The sequence below is a fragment of the Hetaerina americana genome, unplaced genomic scaffold (genome assembly GCF_022747635.1).
Source record: "Hetaerina americana unplaced genomic scaffold, ioHetAmer1.1.p SCAF_4, whole genome shotgun sequence".
Classification (NCBI taxonomy): Eukaryota; Metazoa; Arthropoda; class Insecta; order Odonata; family Calopterygidae; genus Hetaerina; species Hetaerina americana.
In genome coordinates, this window is record NW_027286985.1 from 28,397,954 (window position 1) to 28,414,719 (window position 16,766).

At 36.4% G+C, this 16,766-nt stretch overlaps 1 long non-coding RNA gene across 1 annotated transcript; it reads right to left on the reverse strand.

The window, feature by feature from the left end:
- Nucleotides 1–10,505: 10,505 nt before the first annotated feature.
- On the reverse strand, nt 10,506–16,566 carry LOC139691967 (uncharacterized). The gene is made up of 3 exons (XR_011701702.1): nt 16,099–16,566; nt 13,085–13,483; nt 10,506–10,540 (listed from the first exon to the last, which is right to left on the reverse strand). It is a non-coding gene; the product is annotated as an uncharacterized lncRNA (long non-coding RNA).
- Between the last annotated feature and the right edge of the window lie 200 nt (nt 16,567–16,766).

The following is a 16,766-nucleotide window of genomic DNA, read 5'->3' on the forward strand; positions in this document are numbered from 1 at the left end:
AAAAGTGAAGAACGAGGAATTATATAGAAGAGCAGAAGATGAAAGGGCCATATGGCGAACTCTGCGACAAAGAAAAACTGTAAAGGCAGGACACAACTTGAGGCAAAATGGGTTAATTAGAAACAGAGTATTAGAGAAAATTTAAGAGAAGATCCTGTAAAGAGGACCAAGAGACAAGTATATAGGACAAATTAAGGACATAGAAGAGGAAGGCTATCATGGGGTGAGGGAATTGACATAAATTAGAGAAAAAAGAAGAAAGCAATTTACCAATCTTGGGATTTAAATACTAATGATGATGACTAAATATAAAATAGCGAATATGCACCCCGGAATTGTTGCATACTTCAGCACAAACAGCGGATCGGGTAGTTGACTTTTCCGGCTCTCACGCCAAAGAGAGGTTCGATTCGTGGGGCAAGAGGATTTTCCAATGGTAGATCGACCCCTACTCAGTAGAGTGCCCCATTTCCGGTAAAATATACTGCGTGGGTCGGGCGGTATGCGTAAATGTGCCCCATTCACCATCACCATGAAGAGCGCGGAGACCCAGATTCCGGGTTTCTCTTAATCTTGATCAATTTCCCCGACCCTCACCCTAATTCGACCGTTCTTTGAATGCAGAAAGGTGAAACATCCCCAAAATATGTCTACATCAACAGTAGTTCCTAAACGAATAATTTTGTGAAACCACATGAAAAGTACAAGGGTCAAATTTATTAAAATACTCTTGTCCCAAATTCTCAGCTAATCTCTTGCTTCCAATGATATTTATTTTCAAAATATACGCTATCCAATGAAATAAAGTAATACACACACTTTCCTAAGTACATCTTTCCTACATGTTGGATTTCAAAGTGAAAAAACTCTGTGACCGCACTTGATGTGCAGAACTCAACAAATGTAAGTTCGAGAATGTGACCATATTCCTAGTAAATCTCACGGAATACAAGGCATAATTGTAAGCCTATGAGAATGGAATGACGGAGATTGCCGATATTATACTCCGATATGTATTATTGGATTCCATAGTATTTTTAAGGATAACTTTGATCGCCAAGTATAACAACCCCATTCTATCAATGACATGAATTTATATTCAAGATGAAAAAAATAATTCTGATTTAAAATAATAAAAAATTGTAAAGTAGAATATTTTACTTTTTTTACTAATCGCTAACTAATAAATAAGATCAGATGGTCGTGTATTTCAAATGTTTTTCCGATAGGAAAAGAGCATGCTATATCATCCGAAATGCAATTACTTGAGACGAATATTTACACGTTGAAGTCAGATGTCATTGCTCCCAAAGTAGCGGTAGTTTTATGGAACTTTCGGTATTAAATGCTGCCCGGTAGCACAAGAGTAAAATATGAACAGTACCCGGGAGTAGTCAATAGATGCATCTTTGCCCATCCCCGGCTCCATTCAAAGAATTGTGTCGACCGGCGCACCCCTGAGTGTCATGGCGTTTATAGACCTTCTTCGCACTGGTTTCTCGATGCTGACGATAAAAAGGTGAAATCGGAAGAGACTGGTAGAGAGGACCAAAGCCATGAATCACCATTAAGTCGCGGCGCTAAAACAACAATGGTCATTGAGCCTCCACCGCTTTCAAGATGTGCGAATGGGAAAAAAAGGGTGGAGTCCCTGGATGGATCCGACAATACGTTTTACCGGAAAATCGTTTTTTTTATCTATCCACCATATTTCAATGTTCCTCCCATAAAAAAAGTCACTCATACTTTATTCGAATATATGACACCTATTCTTTTCCCAAGAGACTTGAGCTAGTGTTCAGGGGGAAATAGTCATACATATTCATGAATACGACTACCTTTCAGCATTCCGTATTAAAAAGCCTTCAACTTCAGGATGTTAAAAGAGTGTTGAAGATTGAGACAAAAATATTTGCCAGTTTCCGACGACAAGACGACTTTTCAAGAATGACCTTTCAAAAATATACAAGCCAAAAAATGATCTCGGCGAATCCATTGAGTCGGAAGGGAAGAATTGGATAGTGTGGTTAGCCAATCATTTCACTGCATCCCACGTCCAAGGTCCTGGTTCTCTTCATCGAGTCGGTAGAATTTAAGAAATCGGTACGAACGTATAATTCTCTCCTTGTGTGGAGGAGTAAAATTCAATGACTGACGAATCGGTTATTACACTATGATGAGGTGGAAGGGCCAGTGAAAGGGCGCAAGGCACCCAAAGCAAGCCTTACACCTTCCTGAGAAAAAAGGGGGATGAAGGATGACATTTCTGGTAGGGAGGGAAACTCCACGGAGGTGGCGAGGGTGCACGTCTCACTTCATACCTCGCCATCATCAGTATTTCAATCTGAAGACTGATTAACAGAAGCTCTCCACCCATCCGTCTCCACTGCTAATATATTTGTTTGTATGATTAATACTTTTAACCTATTCAAAATGCAAAGTTATATAATTTCATCATTATTTCTGAAATCATTTATTTTTGTTTAGTGTGCATTTGTTAGGTTATGCATATACCTATGTACAATTAAATTGTATTCAACAAATACGTTGTAACATGGTCTATAGGATTTATTGCCTCACACAAATAAATTAAGTTCCTTTGAATTCCTAAGATTCGGGTGATATTGAGTGGAATTAAAATATTATTGCTAAAATAATAGTTATGCAATTCGAAAAAATCGCATATCCTATTTTTTTGCAAATAAGTCGGATTCTTCTTTCTAATTAATAATAACTCCCTAATATCCAGAGCTTTTCCGTATAATATCCCTCTTTACTTAGCTCACGTACGATCTTCATCTTGGACGTACCTTCATTACGTCTTATAGTGCGCCCATGGTGTGTCTTATGCATATCTAATAATGCGGCCTACGACCTTAGCATGAGGCGAAACGGACCGTGAGACCAAGAGGACCAACTTACCTACAACAAGACACACTTCCTAGAGTATTCCTTGGTCACCCGTACGTTTGGAAAGACGGGACTGCCGCAGCGACCACTGACCTGCGTCGGAGAGCCGAAGATATTGACGGGTGGGATTATGCCAGACATAAAACCCGAGGCGACTTCTTTTTTTCTGACAATGAGTCATCATTCGGAACGTCTTACGCCTCTCAAGGGTATTGCCAAGGAAAAATCGCCAGCTACTCATACTTCGAATGATGAAGTATCCGTCCACATTCAGCTGCGGGGGAATTGAACTTTTCTCTCAAATTTAAAACCTACCGTGAAATCCTGATTTCTCCTGTTAAAAATGCAACGCAGGCAATAATCCTAGATGGCATTAAAAGTGAGATCTCCCTCACTCACATCACCTTGAACCAGAAGCGACCGCGCCAAAGTATTTTACCACCAACTCGGAAAACTTTCGGATGGGCATAAAAAAATTACCTCATGCCACCTCTGTATTCTCGGAATTGATTTGCAGCACAAAGTAAAAAAGTGAATACATTTTTAACTTGTCTTCCCAAAGGATTTTTAACTTATTCAAATAGAATTGACCCCCTTGGCCTACAGTATTATCTTTGTGGGCAGTGTGTTAGACAGGCAAATGAAGAATCGAGGATTTGAACCCAAAAAGATAAGGGAATTTGGATGAAAACAACTTTTTCATATATAAAATATTACTATCCAGCATTTGAAAACTGTACAATATTTATCAATGTTGATGGGCAATCTAATACAATACGTTTTGGGGTTCCTGAAGCACATCCTCCCTCTACACTCCAATTACCCACGTAATTCCCTTCACATACCCCTTCATGGTGCTCAAATTCCCCATTTTTTTCTCCACTTTACCCCATCTAGTACCATTCTCACTTCAGCCATAACTTTCATCATTGGCACTATTTCCAAATTCTCATCAATTCACTTTTACAGCCTTCTTTGAATTTCTCTCAACAGATTCCTCTTTCCCAACCACATCTGACAAATTTTTCATTAGTTGTCCTAATGTTTGGCTAGGTTAGGTTACCTCCCTCTGCCAAACCCACAACATTAAGTCATAATATATTCTCATCCTCCTTCCTCAAAGAGAAGTATTCGGAAATATAAAATGTTCTAAATCAGATATTCACCATGCATATAACTACATACTTTTTGATAATTTCTAAATCAATGAACATTAACATATAAGAGATAAACAATAACTGCTGATGGTCCAAAGCTCCAAACATCACACAGAGGAATATTTTCATTAAACCGAAGAAAAAAAAACACTGCAAACTCTCAATAAGACAAAAGTATGAATATTGAATTTGGTCATGTAACTCAAAAGCAAATATTTTAGCCCGTCAATGATAGCTTTGAGTCAATTTGCTCTGGATAAGTAAAAACTTTCTTAAAGCTCTTGATAATAAGTAAAAAAATTCACCACTGGTAAATAAAAATACAAAGTAAACATTTGCTGATGCACACAACTACCAAATAAATATCTTGCCTATCCTAACAGTACACAACCCAACTACAAACCTACTCACAACATGCCCCTCAACAAAAACACACGCAAATGAAAGTCACATGGACATGTATATATATGGCCCAATATGCCCTTCATCCATTTTTTCTACCTCCTTGTGACTTCTCCCAACAATCCCTTCTCCTCCCTCACCCCTAGCAATTTCTCATATGTTCTCCTTTCTGTCCACTTCACCTTCTCCACACTCACAATTCAAAAGTCTCCAATCTATGCCTATCATCCTGCTTCAGTGACCATGTTTCCATGCCACGCAGAACTGCACTCCATATTAAAGTTTTAATGAGCCTTTTCTTAATATCCTTACTCAATGTCTTTATCATCAATTCCTTCCTTACAAAAGCTTCTTTGCCTAACGCAATTCTTCTCCTTTTGTCCTTACTTCTTTGACCATTTTGATCCAAAACACTTCTGAGATATGCAAACTGTTCCACCTGCTAAAATTTCAATTCAATCAACTAATCCTAACAATGTGTGCAAATAATAATATATTCTTTAAATATTGCTACTCTTCCATTGCCATTCATTAATAATTCAAATATACTGGAAAGTCTATGTCAACTTAGTGCTGTCTACTGCGTAAGCTATCAGAGATTTTTCTGAATTATAGTCTTGGCATAAGCAAAAGGAATATTAGGCAACAGCTTACCTTATGAGCAAAGCTGGTGACAGTAAAAGTGTCAGAGTAACCATTGTGATGCACAGAGAATTTGAGTACTCTTAAAATAGCCCTTAGGGCAATGATACCTATACACTAAACTATTTAAGTGACCAAAATTTACTGCAAATAATTTTTACCGCTATTTCTCCAATATAAAAGTTGTTGTGCTTTTGTTTGTTGTGTGTGATGTTTAAACTATGGCCAAGGAAAAAATTTGGAAAGGGAAAATGTTGCTAGATCAATCACCCAGATGGGAGCAATTATATTAGAACATGATTATCTAAGAAGTAGATACAAGAGAAAAAAGTTATTTATACCATTCAATTCCCATTTGAGATGTTGTCTGGATGATCATTTCTTAGTGTGCAATTACTGCAGCTGTTAAGTGCTTGTTCAGCCCATGGAATCTGAATTATATTCATAATATAGCAAAATAAATGCACAGGCAAAAGGGATGTTTATGGCCAAAAGCTTTGTAGTGGCCATAAACTGAACCTGATAAAAAGCTGGCTTAGACTTACCACCAAAACCAATGCTTTAGCCACTTGGCCACAGCAAAACCCAGATAACTAAGTGAACTATGATAGTTTATAACCTGGCACTTAGCAATGGCTACCTCTTAAGGAATGATTAGATAGTGGATGGTCAATTACCTAATTTGGCTTTTTCTAATATGATGCTACTGGTCATTTATACCAAATAAGTTCTTTTACTTGGTGTAAGAAGCCATTAACCTTGTTACTGCAGAGAAACGCAAAAACTGTTTGAATATATACTCTATTTGAAAACACATAGGATTGATGATTTGAAGGATGAGTTAAGATGCAGTAATAACATGTTCACTCAATTCAATACAGCTATAACAACAATATAATATTGCTTTTCTCCCAATCAACCCAGCCACCATCTCTGCATACCATGTAACTTTCAAAAAACCTACAGCACAAGCAATTCAACCATCATTCCCTCCTCCTGCCTTTGCTGGTATTATCGCCAGCTGACACCTTCCTTCTAACTGTTGTCTCCTCACCTGACTGTCTGACCCCCCTGACGCTTCAACCTCCTCACTAAAATTCTCCAAAAATATCTGTAAACATGGCTATGTATTAGAAAATAGAGCACAATGGATGATAACATTAAAATGCACAAACATGCATGTTGTGTTCAACAATAAACTGTGGAATTTAACTCAGTAATTTTTTCTGCATAAATATAAAATAAATTTGATTGAAATAAGATGATTTACTATTTAAGTAAATTTCATTGTGAGGGGGATCTCATGTTGTGGTCCACATATCAAATTTGTCCAGCATAAGTGTAGTAGTCAAAAAAGTTAGCAGCAAGGAGTTTTTTAAATAACTTAATAGAGGCTACAGGGCTGGGACAAGAGTTTTTTCTATGGAGATCTTCATTGCATGGAAGTTAATGAGATTTTACCATGTATCCTGAGAACTTTCCCTAAATATTTTCACAGGATATTTACTGAGTGTCCTGAGATTGCTCACTGGATGCTTGCTTGGTAAGAACTTCTAATACTCATATAAACTGCTGCTATTGACAATGGCTAAGGTATTTGCTATTCAACAACAGCCCTTCTGCCCAGCCTATCAGGAAATGGAATGGATGCCTTCCAGATCACATACATAAAGAAGGAACAGCTATTCCCAACTGTCTTCCTCACAGATCTTTGTCAGGAACTATATTGGTCTGAGTGAACTAATTTTTATGACTATGTTCAGCAGAGAAGCAGTAAAATCACCCTCAGAAAGAGATTAGTCATTTTAAAAAAATTAACCATCTGAAAAATCTCTACCAACTTCTATACCTCCCAATGTCTCCAGAGTTAAAAATGCTTCTAAATTTTCATGCCCGAAGAATGACCATAAACCTGTTGGCCAAATACCAAAGAATTGTGTGAAATTACAAAGTAAAATGAAATTTCAAAAGGGTGAGGATAAAATGATAGAATTCATGAAGATCACTAGCATGATCAAACTCTGAAGGACATGGACAATTAAGTTTTGTGTGGCTTCAATGAATAGTTTTTCATTAGCAGATTTGTTACTTCAAACATGAAGAATACTCTCTAGTTGCCCGTGGAATGTTTGTGGATTACCTGGGTATAGTTTCGGACAAAGACATTGGAGTACAAAACATCACCAAAGGAAAAACAATAATAAATGATAGACATTGAGTTCCTTATAATAAACTCCAAGGTCTTCAGTGAATTCTTTGTTGATAGTTTAGTACCTTTACTCTTCATATTTTTGAAATGCCAAAAACCACCACCTTAATATTGGATGACTTCTTCAAAAAATACTCGAAAGAGTGCATTATTACAAAATGTTTGAATGCAAATGGACAAAATAAAGAGCAAATTTAGAATCCATTATTAAAATATAATGAAAGGCTCGTACTTTTCCACAGATTTTATTATACAGTACGGAACAAATTTAGAAGACTAGATAGATAAACAGTTATTCATGCCTGCTTGTGAAACTTATTCTATATAAGCTGTAAAAAACACAGCCATCAAAACTATCTTTTTAATTAAATATTTTAAAATTATCAGAAAAGAGTAAGATTTCATTGAAATCAGAAAATGATAAAAACTATGATGTATATTATTTAGATGTCTCATACTGGAAGCTAGTTCCTATTTAGCCTGCTGAAATGCCTCTTTATCCGATTCTTAAAATTGATTAAGTTAATGGCCTCCTGCTGAAATTTCTATCGAACAACATTGCGAACAGGTGTGTAGCTGCATATTCATATGCATCATTAATACTCATATCCGGTCAAGGGGAATGATTTTTACACTCTGAAGTTGCATTGTAATGCACATTTAGCCGATAACTCCGCTAAAAGTCACTGCCATGGCATCTACTGCAGTTTCTTGGAATATTCATATCATGTAAACTTAAAATGAACATACCTACAATCATGAAAAAATGGAAAACAAAATAGCAGAGACTGTAAACCTGATTGGCAGTGAGTTTGTTTGAGGGGCTAAGTAAAAACAATGTGACAAGTAAGAGGAAAATGGAAAATACTCAATCAATCACTTGGGTGTGTTTTGGAAACAATAACCCATGTGTACCTCTTTCACACACAAACATGAATAAGGAAACAGACTTACAACCACTCCATCACTAGGGCGTTTTAAGGAATAACAGTCACTCTCGTGAATCTTATTCACACGCACACACTCAGGGTTTAATCAAAATAAAAAAATCAAAATTAAGGACCCAAATTCATGTCGGCAGTCATTCAATCACTTTGGTGTGTTTAGACCTTTATGAGTCACAATCACTTACTCATTCAGGGTTTACAGGGATTCCCCCTCTGCCAGTGACCCATCAATCATACAGATGAATACAAAATAATAAAACGCTTCTCACACTTCTTCACACACAAAACACTTCTCACTCAATCACTCGGGTGTGTTCAGAAACAGATTTTTGTGTTTCACACATACTCACACTTTCGGGGTTCACAAGGATTTCTCCTATTCCTGTCACCCATCAATCACACAGGAAATACAAATATGAAAAAGAAAGGATATACGTTAACACTCAATCACTCAGGTGTGTCAGACCTTTGTGAATCATACTCACTAACTTGTTCAGGCATTCAGGATTCCACCTATGCCAGTGACCTATCAATCACACAGGGCCAATCAAGTTTACAGTCTCGGCTATTTCATTTTCCATATTCATACGAGTTTATCATATGATACCTTTTATCTTGTTCTAATTGATAATTCACCCAGCCTGACAAAAAACTTTATGGGAGACATTCAATTGCTTCAGATAATTTTGTATATAACTTCAAAGCTCATCTGACCATTCTCTAATTTTTAGGTGGTGAAACAAAGAAGTGTTTACTTATTTAACTGAAAAGGATAGACTGTTGCTATTTGAATCATTATTAGTGGAGTCATATGGCCTCTTTTATTTGGTCATGCCCTTATTTTCCGAACCAAAATTGACCATCAGCACCAATTTTGAAAGTAGCTATAACTGTCCACTATTTATCTAACTGAAGTAATATTAATATATTTATTGTATCTGTCCACGTGCATAATTATGTCAAAATAGTGGAAGTAGCCCACAGAGAAAAACCAGCAGCAAACATATAAAGGATACCTAGGCTTCATGTTTCTTATATTCGCTACCGGTTTTTCTATTTTAATATAAAATGACATTAATTCCAAACTTAATTTCAGATTATTTTTCATTTATATATTTAATTTGAAAATGGCAAATAAATAGTTGGCAAGTTTTCCTACATTTTATGTATCACTGAAGGGCAATTTTGATTTTCTGGTCTCATGTCCTCATTTGTCCTTACATTCCCTCCTTGCAGAAGATCAAAATATCACAAGCATAATCATGAGTCTCTCTCCTCGTATCATCAAAGCTTGCCCAAAAGAATAACTTTTCCACTATCCATTCACCTGGCTCTCTCTATAATGACATAATACTACATATTTCCATGTAGTTTTTAACTGCAACATGTTTTCATTTTGAGTATATGGTTGTTTCAAAAGAAATTTTTCTTTACAAACCACAAATTTAGCACCCAACGAGCAAATTAATTTATCAATTTGACACTATTGGTTAAAAAGAATGATCCCATTCTGTAACATCGTTTAAGAACGTAGGTAATATATATTACCTTCAAGGAGAAAAAACCAGTAACTACTAGCCCTTAGCTGTGGTAGCATGCATGTAAAACCTTTCAGGGTATGGTTTTCTACTGTCACCAGCCACCCAATCTCACTTACTTTGAACTCCCTCAGGTGAATATATTTTGAATTGATTATCCCTCTCTCATTCACCTATCTATGCTTCATTACACCCCCTCTCACCACTTTACTGAACACAGGATGCAACTTGAGTTGTAAAATCATGGGTGTAGCCTTGCAAGGTTTAGAATTTTAATGGTTCATCGAGATGCCATCAAGTCTAAGGAGAAAATGTCCCTACATTCCCCAAAGAATAAATTGCCGAGCACATTTAGCATTTATAGGTAATAGCTTATGAACCCGAAATGGTATCTGCGATGATCTAAACATATTTTGGATTTATGACCCATAATTGCTGAAATGTATACTCTAAGAAGGGAATATTTTTGTGTAGAATTGGAAGATTTAAAAGTACCGAATAAAAAGCTAAGGATTATTATACAAGGTTTTGGAACTGCATTGTTCAGTACATAGCTAGATTGAAAGTAGCAAAATAAGAAAATTAAAAAAAAAGATAAATATAAAAATAAATCAAATTATGGAAAAGGTTTAATAACAACTTCAGCTCTCACCTTTAAGGCATGATGGCATTCCTTTGGGAGGTGGCTCCATGTTGATCAGGGTTTACTTCCTCTAATTAGGTATTGTTTAAACTCTGGCATCAAAAAAACAATTCCATTACAGTAAGGACACCCATGGTAAAGGAAATGGGAATGAAAAGTAGATTAGAAAACACAGAGAAGAGTAAAATTGTAATACAGGAAATTTTTTGTACACATACAATAAAAAACTATTTTTTAAACATTCTATTCTTATGGAATACAAGTGTGTGCTTGATCCTTCATTAATTTTAGGATAATTATACAGAATGCAGTTTAGTGCATGGTATTTCTTTCTGAGGCAGTGATTCTGATTCCATTACTGAGACAAGTTACTGTCTCAATAAGTTGGCAGCCATCATCAGCATCAATGTATTCGTAATCACACAGATCTCATTAGAATTATTGTCACCAGGCACCTCAACCAGAAAACTAGAGGTTTAAGGCATGGCAGTGTGAAAGAGCAGGTTCTTGGGAGATATTCAAATAAGCATAGAATGCTTTGAGGTCTCACTTAGCGGAAGCAATTCATATTGGAAAAGAAAATACTGTGTTCTAGGCTTCCACTTACAATGTCATCTTCAGGTGAAGTACAGAGTACACACAGCTTTATAGACTAGACAGAGAAGAGGAGGGGGGGAGGTCTTGGTTAAGTGGGAGGAGGAGAAAGAGAAGGGAAACGTGTGTGTGTGTGGAGGGGGAGAGGATGGTTGGATATTGTCCAGGGGAGGAGAGGGGCTGTGGAAAAGGGGGGGAACGGGGGAATACATCAGGTCATTAACTAATATACCCTCATATTGACTGTTCTTGGAAATTTCTAAATGTTCCAAGGCATCTAATCTTAAGCCTTCCTTCTCTAAATGTAGAATCTCGGGAACAAAGTCACTAGCTTGGTTTTTGTCCATTAGGTGCTTGGTAAAATGGGAAGAAGGTTTCCTGTTTTTAAAACAGGCATAGTGTTCTTTCAAACGTTCACTGAATTTCCTCCCTGTTTGTCCAATGTAAAAAGCAGAGCACTCACAACAAAATTCATACCCTCCACTCTTTTCCATGATGGGAATTTTGTCCTTGCTGTTAGATAAAAGGTTCCCTAAGTCCCCTTAATTATAGAAGACTGGTTTTATTTTGTTCTCGGGAAAGGTTCTGGTCACTTTACGAGATAAATTCCCTAGAAAGAGAATTCTTTTCCATTTCAATGTGTCTTTCTTAGGGATTGATTTGAAAATGGACGTGACTGCTATTTTTCCTAATTTTTTCCAATACAATTTTTCAACTGATTGTGAGCATAAACCGTTATTTTCAGCTATAATTTTTATTATTTGGAGTTATTTTTGGGAACAAGGGAATGCTAGTCAAACGGTGAACCATTGAGTTGAACATCGCTAATTTTTGTGGGAAGCGATGTCTTGACATGGGTGAATGATATGATCTGTACAAGTATCTTTCCTGAAAATGGAGAAGCCCAGTTCCTGATTATTTTTTGCTATAGTATTGTCTAAAAAATTAATGGATTCATTAAGTTCTTTCTCCATCGAGAACCTAATGTTTTTGTCCAAGGAATTTAGATATACCAAGAAGCTGTTGAGTTGCCTTTGTGAACCTGCCCATACACAAAATATATCGTCTACGTCACGGTGCCAACAGGCTATGTTTTTCACCAGGTTGTTGGAAGAGGAGAACAGAACACTTTCCATACAGATGCCTGCCAGTAGACTGCCCTCTCCCCCTCCCACACCCTGATGCCATACCCAACTGCCCTCCCCCCATACACACACACACCAGGGCATCTTCTCTTTCCCCTCCCCCCACTTCACCAACACCTCCCCCCTTCTCTCCTCTGTCTTGTATAAAAAGTTGTGTCCTCTGTACTCCACCTGAAGATGACCTTGTTAGTTGAAATCTAGGTTGCAAATAAAAAAATATACATGGCAGTACAACAGATTTTCTTTTCCGATCATAGAAGCATATGAGAGATGTGTATACCTGTACAGAGGTAATGGGATACATAAGTCTATTGTAGAGAACGTTGGGATGGTAATGTAGGAGGAGGATGTGAAGGCTAATTAGAGAGGGGAAAATAATAGGCATGCTGATTGCAATTAAGGTGATAAAAAGTATGCCGTGCTAGAGAATGGGTCATTGTAATTTACATGTATACATGGTCCTTTATGAAAGTCATGCGCATGATTTTATTGCAACGCAAAGATCCCCTTTCCTTTCCCTGACCTAGTGTACGTATATGTTTATCCAGTTTTAAATAACCATTAATGCATCTGCCTGGAGAGTGGATTAAATGGCAACATTCTACTTACATGAATTTCATTGCTATTTCTGAAGCTAAAAATTACCTAAGGAGAATTATATTAATTTAAAGATGTTAGTCTCCCAGAAAATTTTATACTTGACTAATTTAAAGTGGTTATCATCAAACATCCCATTTATATCACCCAGAGTGATATGTTTTAGGTTCACCATTTTTTATTTTCTTAAGGATGCATTATTAGTTGGAATGGTATGGCATTGGTCGCATAATAAGTAAAGAACAAGTGTGTCAACTCGCTGTGGTATAACAGCCAATGAAAAACAGAAAATAACTATACCGGCAATAAATACTCCACAGGAATCAGTTTCTGGAGATTGAAAATCTCAATGCCTGGCTGTTGCCCTGAGATCCCATTCACTACACCAATCGTGACGAGCAAGTCTTCATCACTGTCATCAACAACTGCTGAGCCATAAACATAGCGGGCCAATGGTACATGTGACGAAGCATCACCATATTTAAACTTTCTCCATTTTATGGATACATGATGCCAACTCCAGATTACATTCAAGGGATAATCACAGCCATTCTCCAGCAGACCACCACTAATATTTGCCTGTTCACCATGTTCCCACCCTGCAGCACTATGGCCTAAGCTGGGACCAGGTACATCAAATTGTTCTTCCTTTTGCCAAGTAAAACTTTTTAAATGGAGCAGCCACAAGTATCCCAGGCTCTGCAAAAAGTGACACACGATGATAATAACAAAATTATTTGGTATGTCTTCATAACTAGATATCATAAGCCATATCCACAATTTAAATTCGAGTCATAATTATGTGAGTCAATAGCATTTCATTCAATGAATGAACACACATCATACCTAAGGAAATTCTTGCTTTCGAATTAGGGAGATTATTTGGGACTTTGAGATCTTCAATAAAAATATGTAACAATTTAATAAATTTCATTAAATCACCTTAAGGTGAAGTGAGACAGCAGTTTCCATGTCCACATGAGGAGAGTACAATAACAATCATTCTATGAACAAGGAGGAGAATGATCAAGGTGGGTGCTCATTTTTTTTTTAATTTACAAGAAAAATATAATTCTAATTAATTTAATTTTAATTTCTCGTATGTTGCTGCTTTTCCTGATTTTTCTCCTATACTTGAAATTTTCCTAATTTTCTTTTTGACCGTACATTTGAATTTTCGGGTACCAGGTCTTCCTGGGAAACCATAACCGGCACAGGGAAATGAACTGGCCCCACTACCCTGATGTGTGAATTTCACACGCCTTCGGGCTTAGTCCTGGGTGAACTCTACTATCACCTTCCAAACCGACCTTCGGGTTGATTACTGTGTTTATGGTTTTTATTTTTCATGAATATTTACAAACAAATAAATTATTTATATATCTGTTTAATGTGTGTGCATACTATATGTGCGTTTATTTACAGACATCTATATTAACGCTATAAATATATCAATAATACAGAGAGCTCAGTACTTTTAATTTTACACAAAAGAAAAACGAATTCATGTTTATTTGATTAAATATTGATGATAAAAAATCAGTTTTTATGAAAAATTCACGAGGTTTACCAGGGAAACTGTCAGAGAGGAATAGTAGGGCAAACTGTTGGTCGAGTAATTATACAATTAGAGCTAGTCGTAAGGAGTAAAAGTAGTTAAATTAAAGTAGACAGGACAGTTTATCTATCACCACGACATAATCGGTTACTGTTAAAATTCATAACTATTACATATCACAGGTATTACAACTAAACGATCACAGATCGCTCGCGGATAAATCTAGTCTCATAAAAAATGGCAAATATGTGCATTTAAACGAATTCGGGTGCTCGTAACTAATGCAATATTTTAAGTTATAATACAAATAATTCAAGACAGAGAAATTCATGAATAAGCCACACCTGTATTCGTTAATTTTTGAAAATACCGCGCAACTTGATGTACCCTTAATCGCAGTCCTGAATAGTTACATCTATTAATTTCTCGGCGATAAGACCCCACATCACGCCGCCATTCAATGGGTTACAGATAATCACTATAACATTGATGAAACATATTCTAGTAACGCTCACAATTCCAGTTGACTTTTTCGGAGAAAAATCAAGGAACAGAATTACATATTATATCACTTCACGATGTATCTCTGCAAAATACAAGACACGAATTCCGCCTATTTAAAATTTTCAATGATAATCATAATGACGAGAGCAACGCGATACCAAAAATATTGCCAAAAAAGACACGTAAGGGAACCCTAAGTGATTCAGTGGTTACAGGTGGTGTTGAATGATTGGGATATCACGAGATATTCGCGCTAGAGGCGAAGTCTGAACCAACTACCAACCTTATTCGCGGTAAGGTTATACAACATCATATACTGTTCTCTTTGAGTTGGGAGTGACGTCATACAGGATCACCTTGCTGAGTTGCCAGGATTCCTGGAGCTTTCTTTCTCGGTTTTTAACCCATTTGCCTGAATTGAAATCAAATGGTTAAAAACACGCTCTCTTTCGAATAGCTTGAGTTGCAACTTCCTTGAATAATTGTGTTTTCTTAAGTTTCCTCTATACAAAATATTATTTCATATAGAAGGGAATTTATTTGGTTCTACTTTCGTAAGTTTCCTGCGTTCGCGAGGAATTTTGAACACTTAAATCTTCACAGGATTGTACTAATGGTTTATTTTGAGTACAGTACAAAGGTTGGAGGTCTTCACACGGGAGTGGGCGATCCTTGGCTTGATGTGTAACAATTTTAAAGCTGTGGATCACACACTGAAGACAGTAGTTAATTTATAACTTCCTTATACTATTCTGAAATAGTTTATACTTGAATATTGATCTGGATTGAACATGACCCTGGTTTAAAAAATTAAAACAATGGTAGAACATAGAACAATGGCATATGAAAAGAAATTCACACACCGGCAAAATAGTTCAAAACATAGTTCGCTGAAAAAATTGAATAACCAACCAATTTATATTTATTTTCTAAGCGTACAAAAATTTAACTGCAATTAACCATCGTGAATGATAGCCACAATTGGTACACACGTCATAAGAACAATTTTGACAATATATATCGTATTTTTTCAAAATTTTCTGGGATTTAAAAATTAACCTACATACATTCCCTACAATATGTGAAACTGATGATCACAACACGCAATAAGACAGCCTCTTATCGGTTCAACATTATAGTTTAAATACATCTAAACGATCTGGTTCAAATGGTTGAATTAAATTTTTTAATTATCTAACAGTAATTGCAAGAATAACTTGATTTGTCAAATGCAGATTAGCGAGGTACTCACGGCTGGCGTCTAAAGCTTCATATTCGATAGATGAATATTCCTCTTATTCTGCTCCAAGTCTTGTCTTTTGATGTGCCTATTGTATACTAGTATTTTTTGAGTAGTCTTGAAGAGGTACATTGTATTTTATATGCTTTAAGACCAATAAATATTTGGCCAGCGACAATAACTCTTCACCATTGAATGATAGAGGATAGGGTGAATCTAGCATCACATAAAAACTTAACCAACGATACATCCTACCAAAAATAATCCTTTCGTCCATGCACTGCAAACTTGAGTATACCTTCGAATACATCATGATGTCCATGTACCCGATGAATAATTCTTTACTGAATTAATCAACCAATTCATAACTTTCCACAGTACTGCTATTTACCATTATGCACGAGGGGATCGTACTGAGTGATAAATCAAAATTTTGAATGCATGGGTGTGAAATATCATGATATCATAGGAACACTGTCGGCAGACTTTACTTTCCAAATTAGGTGGGATCTAAATGCGCTTTCGTAAGTGTCATTTTTTTAGCAAGTTTTCAGGAACTACGTCTGGCAACGTGGCTCAATTTTTACATTCTGCTATTGGGGGAGAACGAATAATTTTGGATGAGAATTGATGGCATTACTCCCAACTTTAAAAAATAAGAATATGGTAGATTATGGGAT